The sequence below is a fragment of the Hemiscyllium ocellatum genome, chromosome 8 (assembly GCF_020745735.1).
Source record: "Hemiscyllium ocellatum isolate sHemOce1 chromosome 8, sHemOce1.pat.X.cur, whole genome shotgun sequence".
NCBI classification, from domain to species: domain Eukaryota; kingdom Metazoa; phylum Chordata; class Chondrichthyes; order Orectolobiformes; family Hemiscylliidae; genus Hemiscyllium; species Hemiscyllium ocellatum.
The window spans coordinates 80,226,793-80,242,650 of record NC_083408.1 but is presented as its reverse complement, the minus strand read 5'-3'; positions in this window follow the sequence as shown (position 1 = coordinate 80,242,650).

Below are 15,858 nucleotides of genomic sequence, written 5' to 3'. Positions count from 1 at the left end.
CACACTCACAACCCCCACCCCAGACAGATACACACACACAGACAGACAAAGACCCACATGCACACATATATTTTGTGTGGCGAATTTGTACTTGCAGAGTTACATTGCACTTTGCTCAAAAACTGTATACATTCATGTAGAACTCTGAGCTCAAAAACTGCATGAATTTATGTGAAACTCTGTTATCTCACTTTTTAGATTAGAATCAATCTAAACATCAGGTCATAGACAGAGAACACAGGGGGCTAACACCTTCAACATAGTGTCTAGCTATCACCATTGTTAACAGCTAACCCGAGAATGCAACTTTAAAAAAAAGAGTTTTGTGATTGACACATGAAAGAAGTGAAACTATCACCCTATTGTAACAGATCAAAGGCTTAACAGACAATCAATTTTTCAATGTATAATTTCAGTAACATCACACTGCAAAGTTTTGCTATAAATTCTGTGTTACAATCTAGCCCTCCACAATCACCTGAAGAAGGAGCGTTGCTCCGAAAGCTAGTGTGCTTCCAATTAACCTGTTGGACTATAACCTGGTATTGTGTGATTTTTAACTCTGACCAAAGACCACTGTTAATGGCCTGGGATAGCTTCTTACATTGATGATGTTTGCAGAATTTGGAAAGCAGGGAAGCAACTTACCCCAGTGTAGGATCCCTATTCACTATGAGATCTCTAGAGGTCTTGCAATGGATACTCCAGTTCTTGACCCCAGTTGTAGTGGGACTGAATACATTCTTTACTCATGAATGTCTTCATCAAGTTCATCCAACCCAGCAGCTGGACAAATGTGAACAAACTTATGTTAGTGGACTGATAGCTGGGCGGATATCTAAGAGAACTGTTCACAGAAGAAAGTTGCTTGAGACCAGGGTCAGCTGACAATGAGGATGCAAGCAACTCTCTCACTGATGTTGCAGAACCTGAAATATCAGTGCAGTAAGATAGTGATGTGGAAGCCTTGAGTGACCTGTGTGTTGTGAATCCAGAGGATGCATCCAGTGTGGGAAGGCCTACCTTACCTCCCTCCTGTGGAAATGGCACAGGGATGATCTGCCAAGAGGTGGAAACTGAAGCACTAAGCGCTGCTGATCATTTGCCCTGTGGTGATCTGACCAATGTAGGTGATCAACTACAGAACCTGGATCCCTTGGGATCTTGGAATATACAAGTACAGTTAAGAGGCTGAGAATGTGGGGGTGGCGGGGGCGGGATTCAAGATGGTGGCAACCCAGTAAGTCTGTCCTGCTGAGCTCTGCACCAGAACCCAGACAAAGTGGTGCACACACCCTCCCTTTATTACCTAATGTTGTACAAATAGTTAATTTTTGACCCCTAGAATTGTTCAGTGTCAGTTTAAAATAGTTAGGAAAATGACCAAAGGGAAGGGACCACAAGGATCGCAACAAGCAGGGACACTCCCTGCAACAACGGACACATCCGTGACCACAGCGTTGGCCTCCGTGATTGCCCCAGGAGACTTACCTGTGGAGCAGAGTCTGAATTCGGAGTTTGTGAAACTCCACGAGAAGATAGATTCATCGATGGAGGAGACCCGGGACAGGCTTGAATCAATCTCGGTCTTGCTGAAGAAGCATGATCAGGAGACCCAGTGCCTCAGGCAACGTGTCGGGGAGGTGGAGCAACAGGCTGCAGCCTCTGAAACCGCAACGGAATCCTCAGCGGATCTGATCCAGGCCTTGGAACAGGGGGCACGGGCCTCAGAGGAGTGGGTCAGTCGAGGTCATCAGAGGAACATCCATCCGTTGGAGCTTCCTGAACGGGAGGAGGAAGGCTAGCTCGTCAGCTTCTTGGAGCAATGGCTCCCGCATGTTTTGAACCTGGATGTTGGGTCAGGCAGGTGTGGGTCGAGCAGAGCCACCAGTTCGCAGCAGGCAGGCCCGGATTGGACCAGCATCCCCACCCTGTCCTAGTGCAACTCCAGCATTTTAGAGATAAACAAATGATGCTGGAAACGTCTAGCACTGAGGAAGGATCCACAGGCTCTGATAAACAAAGGATCACGAATTATGCTTTTCCAAGATCCTTGCTTTTCCATTACCATTTACATTGGTGATCGAGCCACTGGTGGAGGCCATCCGAAGGGACCCCACCAGGCAGGCATCAGATCACCCTTTATGCGGATGATGTTCTTCTCTTTTTAACTGATCCAATGACATCTGTGCCTGTTTAATACAAATGATTATTTTATTTGGTTTGTTCTCAGAGTATAAAATTAATTTTATGAAATCAGAGGCCATGCCTGTGGGGGGCCTTAATAGATTATCTGATTTTGGGGATTGAACCCATTTCCTTTCAGATTGTTTCTTATATGTAGGCATTTTTATCCCCCCGGCCTTCGATCAATTATATAAAGCTAATTTTGTGTAGTTGCTAGAGAAAATAAGGCAGGACCTTCGACGCTGGGAGGATCTTCCGATATCTTGGTTGAGTAGAATAGCACTGGTCAAAATGAATGTTCTTCCTTGCTTGTTATAACCCAAGCTCCCTTTGATGCTACCTAGGCAAGCACTATGGACGCTTTATAGTTGGCTTGGATCTTTCATCAGGCATCATAGGCAGCATCTTATTAAGCTGGATAAATTTCAGCTTCTGCAGGGGATGGGAGGTTTGGATTCCCGGACTTTAAGAAATATTAATTGAGTTCCTTACTATCCTGCGATCAATTTGGTTGGATATCAAGGCCTCCCAGGCAAAATGGCCCCTCATCAATTTGTTGTTTATGGACAAGATGAGGACTGTTATGGACCATTACAGAAACTGAATTGTCCTTATTGAACACAGAACATAGAACATAGAACAATACAGTTCAGAACAGGCCCTTTGGCCCTCGATGTTGCGCCGACCTGTGAACTATTCTCAGCTTGTTCCCCCTACACTATCCCAAAATCATCCATGTTAGAACAATGAGAATGATGTGTAGAGGGCAACTTACAAAAAAACTTCTCATTTCACCCCCATAATGGGAATGTTAGGATTCTGGTCAGGGTCGATGGACTCTGGCTTTAAGTTTTGGGAGTCTAGAGCAGGCTCTTGTTTGGAAAGTTTATTTGATGGGGAGGTCGTGATGCCTTTCAAGCAGCTGAGTCAGAAATATGAGTTATCTAGGAAGGACCTCTTTCGTTACTTTCAGGTTAGGGATTTTATACAAAAAAAGACTAAATTGATAAAAACAAATTACTGCGGATGCTGGAATCTGAAACCAAAAGAGAAAATGCTGGAAAATCTCAGCGGGCCTGGCAATATCTGTAAGGAGAGAAAAGAGCTGATGTTTTGAGTCTAACTGACCCTTTGTCAAAGCTCAAAGACTAAATTGATGGTTAGTCCTTATAAGTCGGATATGGAGAAGAGAGTGCTCTGATCTACGGACGCTCTCTCAGTCAGTACCTTTTATCACTTGTTAGAGAGTAATGTTTCGAAGAATAATGAGCGGCTATGCAGAATCTGGACTCAGGAACTGGGTTGGAAATCCCGTCAGAGGTGTGGGAGGATATTTGGGAGAATGTAAGGAAGATTTTGATCTGTAACAGGACACAGGCTATGCAACTGAAGGCACTCCACAGGGCTCATCTGCCATGGAGCGGCTTGCCAAGTTTAAGACAGGATGTCCCCAATGTGCCTCAAATGTTGGCACTCTTAGTCATTGCTTGTGGTCATGCCACAAGCTTCATAGGTATTGGGATGCCATAGCGAGTGTTTTGGAAGAGGTTTTGGGAACTGAGGTTAAATTGGATCCAGTGTCCCCCCTCCTGGGTCTCCCCTCTTTGAACGTGCATGGGAAGAAATATTTTAGCATTCTTTCATTCTCTGCAAAGAAGAACATTCTAATGAGTTGATATCGGAGAATCCCCGGGATGTTCGGGCTGCTGTAGATTAATTGTGGACTACATCCCCCAGACCTCCTTACGAGTATGGTCACCAGAAAATGGAACTGTTCTATATTGATCAGGGCCTTGTGTAGTCATGAGGGCTATGTCTGGCGGACCAGGGCCCCTGGCCGGAAGAATCCTGAACAAATGCTGGTTTGCTTACTAATGTTCCTGGTGATGGGGAGCTTTGTTGGGATTGCGCTGAGTATAGTAATTTAACTGAATATAACTTAAGTTACCTTGGTATAACTTGGTTGAATTTAATTTAATTTAATTTCTTAGTTATTTATTGAATTGTAGTTTTTGTAGTGTTTTTTTTCTCTCTCCCCCCTCAGTAGTTGATGGAGTAGAGTAGTAGTTTGTTTTCTGTTATTGTCATTATATTATTAAAATTGTTACACTATTTTGTAGTGATTTGGTAATTTTGTAAAACGTTTAAAATCTTTTTTCTCAATAAAAATATTTACAAAAAAAAAGAGGCTGAGAATGATCCTCATGAGCAACAATTGGATATCATCCCAAACCCAATCATTTACCAAGATTGGTGAAACAAGAAGAGAATGCTGCTACTAAAATGGACTTGAACATTTTAGCCAACATAATGCAACTGAACTTACTAATCACATAACTGCTGAGCATCTTTGACAGGCCCAGGTGAGGGCCAAGCACAAACAGGGGAATGGATGTGGGAAAAGCAGAGTGTCCCATCCACCTGTATCAGCACATATCACCTGTGGCAGGGTTTGAGTAAACTTACTGCACTGTTTAGTCTTCTCAGGATTGACAACACGAGAACTGAAGGAAGTCATCCATGATGTTAGGGATTGAGTAAGAAAAAGGGCAGAGCATAGATTTTACTATGTGACCAGGTGACACTGTACAATCACAAAGGCAACAATCGCTATTAATGACACAATTTGGTGACCATGATCGATCAAAGGGTGATTGCAGATAACATCGGGGAAAAATGGATATATACTGGACCAAGAACAGCAGTTACATTTCTGACTGACATTAGAGAAGGAGGAGGCAGAATTTGCAAATGATGAGTTTATTTACATTTATGAAAATAAGAATATTGTGGTTATTACATTGCAACTGAAAATTCTTTCAGCAATGACTCAACAGCAATTGATTAAATGCTCCAAAAGAGCTAACCTGCAAGTTAACCACTGCAACAGCATGGGCAGTCCAGGCAAAAAACAAATGTCTTTGGATGGCTGCGAGCTATATCCTTATCAGTTTATCTGTGGGAGAAATCTCAAAATACCTGTTCTGTGAGATACTTATAGAGGCTCCAATTAGTTAAGTATTTTCTCCACATTTGAATACTTTACTTGCTGGGAAAAGGCATATAACAAGAGGATAAAGCCATTGGGGGAAAAAAAGAGAGGGCCTTAAGGCATCACACAAGACTACACAAAAACAAAATTTAACACAGGGAATTTACTACACAATAGAAAAGAGGGTTGTAGTGAGTCCAGAGAATGTGATAGGATGTGATGGCAAGGCAGTAGTTCTCCAACATGCTTGTCAAACCAGTAAAATCCATTCCTCTTGGAAGTCACTACAAACCTTCAGAATCTGGGCTTAATATACACAGTTTTATCATGACGAAAATTCAGTAGATAAGGAGCCAGATGCCAGTAGACAGAGTGACATGGATGCAAAGTACAGGGCTTTTCTATCTAAAAGAAAACAACTGCCTAGCTATGATGTCAAAAAGTGTGGTGCTGGAAAAGCACAGCAGGTTAGGCAGCATCCGCTACTCATCTGATGTACAGACAAGCCCAATGAACGTAGGGATACAAGTATTATAACAAGAGCAGGGAAACCTACCAGCAAGTTCAAACGTCTCTTTGAAAGTCCTGCCATCAATCTGACCTTCCCTTAGCCTAAATGGCCAAGAAGATGGACAAGAGATAAGGTGTATGGATTGGCAAAATGGAATGAAACAGTGGAAAGCAAGAAAATGAAGTTTGACTCATTTGGGAATGATGCTTACACTAGAAAATGATCATGTACTGACAGCAGAACTCTGATAATGGAGGGAGAGATCCCACAATACTGGTAGTCCAGAGAGCCATAAACGTGCAAGTAGAGGCAATGGGTCAATCTCAGAACACTATTGGTAGAAGCTCTTATGACTGAGAAGGTTTGGTAGCTGCCAACAAATTAAAAGTGAATTAATAAAAAATGAAAAAAAACGTTGAGTAATTGGAACAAGTCTGATGTTTGGGTTGCAGTGATAGACGGGGGACAGCCCACCTTATGGATGAATGTGTGCATAAATATATTCTCAGATGGAGCTTATAAGGCTAAGGGAAGGTAAAATTGATGGTAGACTTTCAAAGAGATGTTTGAAGATCAAGATGTTAGGGTAGACTCCCTGACAAAAGGAAAAGTAAAGATGAAACTTTTCTTTGCTCTGTTGGCAACATATCTGCAGAAATGTAAATTAATCAATATAAAAGCCACATTTTCACATGGAGTAAAATTTCCTAGATGTTTTTGAAACTGCCTAAAGAGACAAGTGATATAGAAAGGAAGCTGCGGGACTTAAACAAATACATTTATTGGTTGAATAATGAATCAAGCATATGCTATTTCTGAATCGAATCCATTTTGTTGACAGTATGTTGTACTTAACTACCTAATATTTTACTGGTACCACAAAAGGAAACTGTCATCCTTTATGGTGATTTTCAACAGGGTACAGAACTTGTGCAAGCTGTTATAAGTAAGATTAAAAAGGAAGTTAAGTTTTAAAATTGGGCTTCAACTTATTTTAATGTACAACATTGGACATTTAGTACAGAAGATTATTGTACAGTTAAAGAAGAAACAGTAGCTAAGAGGTTTGATTGGACAGTTGAAATGACTATGCATGCTTAAGAGATCAGATGCCAATTTTGATGGATGCTAAAATTGAGAATGTTTTAAGGGAAATTAAAATAGTAAATGCACAGAATGCGCACTTAGGTCTCCAATGTTTGGAGATCCAAAGAACATGAAACTAGTCCTTTCTGGTAATGCTTCTTCTGCCAATACCAAGACTGTTTTTGAGTAAAGCTGTTTTTATATATTTGGTTGGTGAAAATCAAATGTCGTGTTACTTAGCCTGGGAATCTAAGAAACTAAAAATTCTCATGGTAAGGTATTTCAACTACAGAAACTGAGTATTGCAGAATCAAGAGATGTGGGTTTTAACTGACCAAATATTACATGAGCAATTCGATAGGAGAGTTTTAAAAATAGTTTGCTCATTGAATGTTATATAGATATTTTGTTGCCTAATAATTAATGTTCAATGAAAAGTTTAATGAAAATAGGTGAGGATTAACATTGTTCGTGTAAACAACTTGCTGGAAAAAATAATAAATCCAAGATATTGGTTCCTAAAAAGGGTCAACACAAATTGTCAATAGTCAGATTGATTTACAAATAGAATGCTTGTATAAAAGACAATAGCAACTCCTAGAAGGAGTTCATCTTGTATTATGATGTGTACAGAAAATGTAAAATTTGTTTTCTTTCTCTTTTTAAAATTTGTTTTGAGATAAGATCAGCAAGGCAGCCTATTTGTGGAGCTGCAGGAAATGGGAGAGATACTAACCGAGTATTATGCATCAATGTTTACTGTGAAGAAGAACATGGAAGATATAGAATGCAGCGAAATAGATGGTGACATCTTGAAAAATGTCCATATTACAGAGGAGGAGGTGCTGGATGTGTGTGGGAAGCTAGGGAAGTCATTGCTGGGCCCCTTGCTAAGATATGTATATCCTCGATAGTCACAGGTGAGACGCTGGAAAACTGGAGACTGGCTAACGTGGTGCCAGAATTTAAGAAAGATGGGAAGGAAAAGCCAGATTGTTGAGTCTGACATCAGTGGTGGGCATGTTGCTGGAAGGAATTCTGAGGGACAGGATTTACATGTATTTGGAAAGGCAAAGACTGATTAGGGATAGTCAACGTGGTTTTGTGTATGAGAAATCATGTCTCATGAACTTAATTGAGTTCTTTTGAAGAAGTAACAAAGAGGATTGAGGGCAGAGCGGTGAACGTGATCTAAATAGACTTCAGTAAGGTGCTTGACAAGGTTCCCCATGGGAGACTGGTTAGAAAGCTTAGATCGCATGGAATACAGGGATAACCAGCGACTTGAATACAAAATTGGTTCAAAGGTGGCAGGTAAAGGATGCTGGTGCAGTGTTGCTTTTCACATTGGAAGCCTCTGACCAGCAGTGTGCCACAAGGATCAGTGCTGGGTCCACTGCTTTTCATCATTTATATAAATGATTTGGATGTGAACATAGGAGGTATAGTTAGTAAGTTTGCAGATGACAACAAAATTGGAGGTGTAGTGGACAGCGAAGAAGGTTAAAACAGAGTACAATGGGATCTTGATAGGCTGAAGAATGGCAGATGGAGTTTAATTGAGATAAATGTGAGGTGCTGCATTTTGGAAAGGCAAATCAGGTCAGGGCTTATATACTTGAGGACATACAGGTGGAGGGTATGATTGTTTAAATACTTGTGCACATACACAAATTTTTAACGTGCAGTGTTCTTACCTCTAGGGCGTCGGTCCAACTTCATCACACCTGCCGTGGAGATTTCTTATAACATGTTGAAACTCTTGATAAAAATAATTGATGAAGACAGACTAATGAGACATAGGGAGTAGTCAGGCATTTGTAATGTTGCATTTATTTAGAAGAGTGAAATCTGACTTTTTTATTCACCTTGTGGAATCAGAATAAATTAGCTGGAAGTCAATGTAAGTCAGCAAGTTAGAACATGGGCAGAAAATTTTTTATGATTCTTGAGTTTATGAAAAGTAGAACAGTGGTGTGTTAGAGTTGTCAAGTCTAGAGGCAACAAAGGTATTAATAAGGGTTTCAGTAACAGATGAGCCAAAGGTAGAAGAAGATTTGGGCAAAGTTGGTTGAAATAGAAAATCTTAATGATACCATAAGTATGTGGTTCATAGCTCATATTGGGGTCAAATGTGACATCCTGGCTAGGAAAAGTCTGATATAACTTGTTGCAGCAACAAGGGGGAGGGATGGAGTTGATGGCCAGTGAGTGGAGTTTGTGATGGAGATTTTCCAATATTTAGATTGAGAAAATTTCTGCTCATCCAATATTGAATTTTGGAGAAGTCGTTTGATCATTTAAAGACATTGCAGCAGGTCAAAAGAGGTTGAAGTGATGCAGAAATGGACATCTTATAGATGGAAACAGATATGTTTTGACCATGTAACTGAAGGGCACTATGGAGATAGACAGATCCTTGGGAATGACACCCGGTGTTATGGTTTTGGAGCAGGAGAGCTGGCTGTGATCAAATAGAAGGGACTGGAACCAGTCACCTTAAAGTGGATATGGTCGAGATATGCTCGATGAAGTTGATGTGATCAACTACTGAAGGGCTGCAACCAGATTGATAAGAATGAGGACGGAAAGTTTACTTTTGTCACAGTCACATAAGATGGCATTTGTGTCTGATAGGAATCATGAAGTAGGGCAGAAATTGAGTTGAATTCAAACATGGAGCTGCTGGTAAGATGAGCATGAAATTGAATTGCTGAAAACACACTGAAAACTTTGGAGAGAAAAAAAAAGTTGGTGATAGGATGGAATGCAGAAAAGGATGTTAGATAGTCATCAGTGGGAATAATTTTTGCAGATGAGACGGACTCCATGGTGAATTATATGCTTTATTCAGATCTGGCAGAGAATGGCTAAGCCATTTGTTACCCTAACCTTTCAATTTGTATCCCTTAGGTTTAAGGAAGTAGAGTTGATGGGGCAAAAATGAAGCCATACCAAGATAAATAGTCTTGATGAGAGCGAGCAATGGTGTTCATGGTGTTAAAGGTGGAAATAAAGATGTGCTTGAGCTGTTCACTTGCTGCAGAAATATTGAACTAATTGAGGGCTGAAAGGCAGGATAGTTGGAATTTTGTAAATGCAATTGTGGATGAACTGAGAGACTTCCTTTTGCAAGTGGTGTCAAGATTGGGAAGAGAAAGCAGGATGTGGATCGAGAACGAAATGAGGAAGTAATCAGAGATGGCCTTATCTGTGATTGTTACTTTGGGAATATATCATTTAATGCGTTTTTCAACATTTTTCTTTGTTAAGTAATTGCAGCTAGATTTTATGAGGTGAGTCACATTAACAAGAGGATATTTACTTCCAATCACTAGTGAGGGAGGCAATGGCCTAGTGGTATTATCACTAGACTGTTGGTGATCTGGATTCAAATCCTGCCATGGCAGATGGCGGAATTTGGATTCAATTAAAAATTTGAAATTATAAGTCTAATCACGACCATGAAACTAGTATCAATTGTTAGGAAAAAATCAATTTGGTTGACTGATATCCTTAAGGAAATCTGCTATCCTTACCTGGCCTGGCTTCAGGTGACTCCACATTCACTGCAATATAGTTACTTCCAACTGTCCTCTGGGCATTTAGGGATGGACAATAATGCTGGCCTAGTCAATGATACGAGTAAAAAATGAGGTCTGCAGATGCTGGAGATCACAGCTGCAAATGTGTTGCTGGTCAAAGCACAGCAGGTTAGGCAGCATCTCAGGAATAGAGAATTCGACGTTTCGAGCATGAGCCCTTCATAATGATACCCACATCCTTGAATGAATAACAAGGAAATTTTCTTCAAAGGTATTGAGATTCAGCCAGAGAGGATGAAAATAGAATTATGTACACAATATGAATAAATCAATAGCTTTCATAGTTTTTTTTTTGGTTTAAACCCACATATTACCACAATAACTGAATTGTATTTTACATCTGACAATGATGCAATTATAAACTAAGATCTCCAGGTTACTAATCCAATGCCATTGCCATTGGGCTACACAATTACATGATGGGATACCATACTGTAGGATTGTACATGGTGTTGCAAGAGTAGAATGCAATTGAAGTATAGCAATAATGCGATAATGCAATAAACTGTAATAGTAAAACGTAAGTCATTATGATGATTATTTGAATCCTAACTTTAAAACTACAACCTTCAATTCACTCTCTTCTGACTGTTAATTCTGCTTCTCATGCATTTTGGACAGTTTGTTGACATTGTTTTGAAGGTAGAAATATGAGCAGTAATTAATGTGCAATTTATTGCTTTCAGTGCATTGATTCTGAGTGATGAAAATTACATTGCTTTGTCTTTAGACCCCTGAAATCTTCCAATGATTCATGAAATAGGTCAAGGATCAGTATCTTATCTTTCAGCAGTGTGCTTTACAACCTTCCGTATTCAACATTGTGTTAACAATTGTAGACCATAACCTCTGTCCCCATTTTGTTTTATTTTGCTGGTTTGAGATTCTTGTTTTCACTTGTTTTCTTTTAGAAAGTGACTGTTTGTCATTCTTCCATTCAGATCTTCCCTAGATACATCTTTTATTTTCATCCAGAGTGTGTTGCTGGGAAAGCACAGCAGGTCAGGCAGCATCCGAGGAGCAGGAGAATTGATGTTTTGGGCATGGTACCTTCATCAGAATGAGTTATCTTTTATTTTTATTTGTCCTATTACCTTTGGCCTCTCACTATGAAACCTTTTGTCATTTAATCTGTCTGACCATCTGCCCAATTGAATACCCTCCTTTTTATTCTTTTTCTCACTATCTCCTTTTCAATTAAAATCTTTCACATCTCTAACTTAAAGTCATAGAATCATAGAGATGTACAGCACGGAAACAGACCCTTCGGTCCAACTTGTCCATGCCAACCAGATATACCAACCCAGTCTAGTCCCACCTGCCAGCACCCGGCCCATATCCCTCCAAATCCTTCCTATTCATATACCCATCCAGATGCCTTTTAAATATTACAATTGTACCAGTCTCCACCACTTTGTCTGGCAGTTCATTCCATGCGCGTACCACCCTCTGCGTGAAAAAGTTGCCCCTTAAGTCTCTTTTATATCTTTCCCCTCTCAACCTAAACCTATGCCCTCCATTTCTGGACTTCCCCTATCCCGGGGGAAAAGACTTTGTCTATTTATCCTATCCATGCCCCTCATGTCTTTATAAACCTCTATAAGGTCACCCCTCAGCCTCCAACGCTCCTGGGAAAACAGCACCAGCCTGTTGAGCCTCTCCATATAGCTCAAATCCTCAAACCCTGGCAACATCCTTGTGAATCTTTTTTGAACACTTTCAAGTTTCACAACATATTTCCGATAGGAAGGAGACCAGAGTTGTACACAATATTCCAACAGTGGCCTAACCAATGCCCTGCACAGCCACAACATGACCTTCCAACTCCTGTACTCAATACTCTGACCAATGGAGGAAAACATACTGAACGCCTTCTTCACTATCCTATCTACCTGCGATTCCACTTTCAAGGAGCTATGAACCTGCACTCCAAGGTCTCTTTGATCAGCACACTCCCTAGGACCTTACCATTAAGTGTATAAGTCCTACTAAGATTTGCTTTCCCAAAATGCAGCACCACTTGTTGCAGTTCTGATGAGAGGACATCAACTTGAAGTGTTTAAAACTGTAAGGCGGCACGGTGGCACAGAAGGCGGCACGGTGGCACTAAGGCGGCACGGTGGCACACAAGGCGGCACGGTGGCACAGTGGTTAGCACTGCTGCCTCACAGCACCAGGGACCTGGGTTCAATTCCCACCTCAGGCGACTGACTGTGTGGAGTTTGCACGTTCTCCCCGTGTCTGTGTGGGTTTCCTCCGGGTGCTCCGGTTTCCTCCCACAGTCCAAAGATGTGCGGGTCAGGTGAATTGGCCGTAGTGTTAGGTAAGGGGTATGGGTGGGTTGCGCTTCGGCGGGTCAGTGTGGACTTGTTGGGCCGAAGGGCCTGTTTCCACACTGTGAGTAATCTAATCTAATCTGTTTCCCTCCACAGATGCTGCCTAGCCTGCTGAATATTTCCAGCAATTTTCACTTTTATTTCAGAAGATTGTTATATTTCATCATTAGTCAAATGAAAGTTGGCTGACTACATTTCTGACAGGATTGTGCATGCTGATACCCCAGTGCTGACTACATCAGATAACTTAGCAATACATCAGTCATGCATCTCATAAACATGGAATTCTGGGTGCTCGTTTTTGACATTTAATTGTGTCATGTAGTCAAAATATCACGTGTCTTACTACCATTATGGGATGATATGGAGTTATGAGGGAACTCACCCTCAACCTGACCCCATAATGTTCCCACCTAGGCACCTAAAGTGGTATAATCAAAAAATTACATATTAAAAAACCTTTCATCATTTGTCAAGGACACTTCCCTTGCCTAAACATTTATGCTGGGACTAGCTTGAATCATGTGGTGTTAATTCAGTTCATTGTATTAGGCAAACTGACCTTTTATAATGTCGCAGTCCTTACTGACCCAGAGAGGTAGTTGTAGGAACTTTCTGCTCCAATCTCAGTGCAGTCTCTTGATGTCATTGGTATTCATCAAAGTCAGTTTGAAAAAAAACATACATGGTGGAAGCCTGTTGCAGCTGTTTTCTGGTGAAATTTGAGACCAAACCCTTTATCTGAGTTCATGCTGAGTGGACGATACCTTGTCCATAAAGTGTGTGATCACATGAGTCACAAAAAGTTATTGTGCAGGTACAGCACATAGTCGAGAAGGCTAATTAGATGCTATCTTTATTACAAGAAGATTGAATATTAAAGGAAGGATGTTATACATCTATCATTGATGAGACCACATTTTGAGTACTGTGTACAGTTATGGCCCCTTTTTTAGGGAAGGATATAAATGTATTGGAGGCAGTTCAGAGTCGGTTTCCTGAATTGATATCTGGAATAATCAGATGGTCTAATGAGGAAAGACTGGACAAGTTGGCTTAATGCACTAGAGTTCAGGAGAATGAGGGGTGATTTGATTGAAGTATATAGGAATGATCATGACAAGGTGTACGTGAAAAGCATGTTTCCTCTTGTGGGTCAGTCCAGAACTAGGGCACTGTTTTAAAATTAGGAGTTGCCCTTTTTCAACAGAATTGGGTGGCAATCTTTTTCTCTCAGATAGTTGTCCAACTTTGGAACTCTGCCTTATGAGGAGGTGAATGCAAGATTTTAAATATCTTTAAGAGAATGGCAAATAGATTCTTGTTAGGGAAGTAAATCAAAGGTTATAAGGGATAGGTAGAAGGTGGAATTTGAAAAACTACAGATTAGCTACATTCTTATTGAATGGCTCAGGGGATTGAATGGTCGACTTCTGTGTCTTTGTCATATGTTCATATCAATCCAGCCAGCAGTGTAAATGATTTACATTTCTGAGTTGACAAATTATAACACTTTTTAGCTAACATGTATGCTTTAGATGACAACAAAGCCTGTTGAAAATGAAGAGATGTGAAAAGTCTTTCTCTTTAGTCTGATAGCAGCTTCCAAAACTCCACAATTTTCTGTCAGGTCAGTAGGTTAGTTGATAAGAGGCATTGTTTTTCCCAACATTGGAGCTGCATCTGCTTTTTTCTCTTCTTACAAAGGTTCATTTTACTCTTTCATTGGATGTAGGAGTTGCTGGCAATGTTTTTTTTTGCTTATCTCTAATTGTAATTGAATCCTATTGTCCATTTCATGAAGATACATGCAGTGTTGTGAGGATGGTAGTTCCAGGATTTTGATCCAGTGACAACGAAGGAATGATAATATAGTTACAAGTCAGGATGGTGGATGGTAAGCAAATTTGCAGATGGTATTCCCATGCATCTGCTGCCCTTGTCTTTCAGGTGGTTGCGACCATGGTTTGAAATGTGCCACTGAAGTGCATTGGTGAGTTGTAGTACATCTTTAGATGAGACACATGGAAGCCACTGTACACTAGTACTGAAAGAAATAGATGTTTAACTTGATGGATGCTGTGCCAAACAAACAGACTGCTTTCTCCTCGATGGCTTATTGAATTTTGAAGAACATCTAGAATAGTATTCCATCACACTGCTGCCTTGTGCTTTGTAGGTGGTGACCAAACTTTGAGGAATAAGATGGTAAGTTACTTGCCACAGAACTCCCAGTCTTTGATCTGCTCTTAAAGCCATAGTAAGGCTGGTCATAGCTCAGTTTCTGGACAGTGGTAACACCTAGGACATTCATTGAAGCATATGAAACTACTAAATCTCACTGATGATTTTGCTTTCTTTTGTAGCTACCTTCTTTGATTTAGTACCATCAATCACTTCTGTAAGCAGTTTGAGAATCTTATTTTTATGGGAGAGTTAATTATTTGGTCCTTTTGTGACCTTAAATGACAACATAACTCAGGGATGACAATAACATTTTTTTGACCTTGATTAAATATATTTACCTTTCACAAGTATTCGTTCAATTTTTCAAAGGTGAACCGAAGTTTGGTATGAATTATAAAGTACTTTAGTTTATATTAAATGATTGAGTTAATTAGTTTCAATTCTTACAATTTGTTTCTGTCGTTATGTAAGATAAAGAATATGCTATGATTCCTCACAGACTCATCCTCATACAATTTCCTCTCTTTCATCTAGAAAGTCTATATACCTGTATAGTTTACCTCTCTCTTCACAAGCTGAAATTAACATGTTTTCCTACACAGGGTAGGATCTCTTTTTAGATGAGCTAACAAATTTCTTATTCAGTCTTTAGGGAAAACAAGCTCCAGTTAACATGCTAACCATTTAACATCCTAATTCCCTTACTCAAAAAATCAACATTAAATATAACATATTCAAATATTTTCTTCAGATAAAAACATTCGGCATCTGAAGTCAGATGATGATATTGTTTGAAAAATGTTCTAAAAGCCCAAGGTCTGGTACAAGATGTCAATCAGCTAGTCAGCTAAATGTAAACCAAACACAGGAATGTTAGCGATCCTCTCAAATGCAGAATCCACTAAATTATATTAATTTAGAAGCTATGATACCAAAATACTGAGATTTATTAGT